Genomic DNA, 2,708 nt, shown 5'->3' with positions numbered 1-2,708 from the left:
TGTGCAAATTGTATAGGGAAGAGAAAGAGGAAGAAAAAAGAAAACACAGGGGAGAAAAAGAAATAAAAGGAAAGAATTTTAAAGCACACTGAATGGATAGCAGTGTAACAGTTACACATGTATACAGTTTTCAAAGAAAAAAAAAACAGAGCCGGTTTCAATACATCTCTTTTTAATCACATAGAAAAAAACATACTTTATACAAAATAGTGATTTTTTTCCCCCTTCTCTTTGAGACATAAATCAGCCAGTTCAACAGAGGAATAAGAAGAGAGCCCTGTTTTCAAAAGCAGCAAAGTACATAAAGAAGGGGATATATATATATATATATATATATATATATATATATATATATAAACTACTTATCTCTTTCTTTCTAGCAAGGCAGACAAAAAATCTCAACCAAATTCCATTACACTTAGCAGTCTGTTGCATTGTATTCTTAGGAATGGGGGAAAAATAAAATAACTGGTACATAATATTCTCAAGGAATGTTTGTTTTCTGTGTTTTTTTGTTATATTTTTTTTATTACTGGTAGCAGCATGCATTTTGCTGTGTCCTGCCATTCTGCAAAGCTGGTGATGAGACTGTAGTTCTTAAAGCCTCCCACAGGACATGCCATGTATAGGAAGCATAGTGACAGCAAAAGACCAGTTCATCAAGCATCAAAAGGGGCAGTGGGAATTGAGTAAGGGTATAACACAATGACCCATCACCCTAAGTGGACATGACCTAAACTGAAATTTCCGTTTTTAACAGCACTGAAAAAAACACAACCAGGGTCAGAATGGTCTGTGACTCTGACAGGTCCTCAAACTCATTAATTTATTCATAATATACAGTATATGATAGTTTGTAATTAATGTTCTATATCCTAAAATATAAATAAACTTGCACCTCAAATCACACTACCATGACTCTGGACAGGCAGTGACTAAGGATGAATGATCTTTGTCAATGCATATTGCAACTGCACACAATCACATTATGTTTTTGTCATAGAAGCTACATATCTGACTGCTTATTTGTACCCACATGAATATAAGAAACTCCCACTTTTTTGTTGCAGCCTGTGGGAACCCCATCAAAAAATAAAGAACAGTACATCTACTATTTATATGTGCATTTATTTAAACAGATTCTCTGTTCATTACATGTATTTTGTTTGGTGTTAAGGCTTCCAGCACTAGAGGTTTTGAATTTCAAATTCCAGGCCTACAATGGAGGACACTGGATTGCTGCTTAAATCAAACATGACTTGTGCTGAGCATTTGAGGGTTAAGCACTTTGCTCGGGGAGCATTGACAGCCAGCAGTGCTTAGATTTGAAGTCGCAACCGAACCTTTCAATATTGTGCATTAAGTAGCCAAGTGCCTAAAGCACTAAGCCACCACTCATATGCAGAGACTTTCTTTTTAATTGAAAAAAATTGTGGGTTCTTTTGAATAAACATTGGAAAAGTGAATACACTATAACCGCCCCTCATATAGTTTGTGTTACTTGGCCAGTCATACATTTTTATTTGTTTTTTAAAAACAGCTGAACTGTCAAGGCACTCACTGATTGACCTGTACTGTTGAAATGCTCCCCAGGCGTTGGTTTTGGACAAGATAGAAGATGGGGACAGATATCCAGTATAACAGATTTGTCACAATATGGGTCAGGAATGAAAGTTGTACCTGTAGCTCTGATGCTTCTCAAGTTCCTCTGCTTGCTATAGATGCAACAGTGAATGATTTCTTAAATGCCTAATGGCAGATTATAGTCCGGCAAAAAAAGCAACCTTGTCTAGTAATTTCCAAATGATGGGTTTCATTTCATTGCCTTTAACGATTATGTTTTTCTCATACTGGCACACTGCAGTGCATCTTTGCACCTTATGTCCACGTGATGGACTGCGTTCTTTCCAAAAATGGCATTATATTACAGAGCAGCCATTTCGACTAAAGAGCTGCTCCGCAGGTTTGATAGAACTGGCACCATCACCATGTGAGCACACTTTGGTATCATTGCTGATGCTGGGTAATATAGTCTGAAAGCCAAACTGCACGGTCGTTTTTACAATCAAATTGACTCTACTGGTTGTTAAATGGTTTTGTACCAGAGTGGATTAAACCAGACCTTGAAGCGTGTGGTATGACGTCCTTATGACGGCTCATCAAGCCCTGCATAAGTGCAGTAGCCGACATTGGTATGATGTCATTACAAGCAGGCTACATCACTTAGACAGATTGAAAGGGCCATAACTCTTTATCCACAAGGCTGAGAGAGTGTGATGATTATAGCACTGAAGAGAGGATGATCAGAACGGGCTGATGGCAGCACCTGAGGAAAGGTTCTGGAAAGAGAGAGATAAATAAGGACAGAGATACAAAATGGTAAAAACTTACAAAGAAAAATAAAAGGGCACGAAGAGACAGTAAGAAAATAGAGACCTCGACTAAACCCCCCCCTTTTCAATGCAGTGTAACAGTGGCATTATATCAGTGAGCATAAACAAGAAAAATGTTTTTATTTTTAGAGGGTATGGAAAAAAAGGGCTTCGTCTCTAGAGTGAGACAGCAGAAGTATGAATGTGCATGGCTTTAGCTAAGTTTTGGCACTGTGTGTATTTGTGTGTGTGCGAATGTGTGTTTGTCGGGAGACATCTGTGCAAATGGGCTGCAGGTGGAACAACTGCTGGTCCGTGTCGGCAGGAGGTGCAGAA

The 2,708-nt window shown here is 38.3% G+C and overlaps 1 long non-coding RNA gene across 1 annotated transcript; it reads left to right on the top strand.

The window, feature by feature from the left end:
• Positions 1 to 369: 369 nt before the first annotated feature.
• On the top strand, positions 370 to 2,002 carry LOC310720742. Its single transcript, XR_014531815.1, has 2 exons — positions 370 to 1,073; positions 1,104 to 2,002. It is a non-coding gene; the product is annotated as an uncharacterized lncRNA (long non-coding RNA).
• The last annotated feature ends 706 nt before the right edge of the window (positions 2,003 to 2,708 follow it).

Source organism: Silurus aristotelis (assembly GCF_946808225.1).
Source record: "Silurus aristotelis genome assembly, chromosome: 26".
NCBI classification, from domain to species: Eukaryota; Metazoa; Chordata; class Actinopteri; order Siluriformes; family Siluridae; genus Silurus; species Silurus aristotelis.
This window is presented reverse-complemented; position numbering and strand designations above follow the sequence as displayed.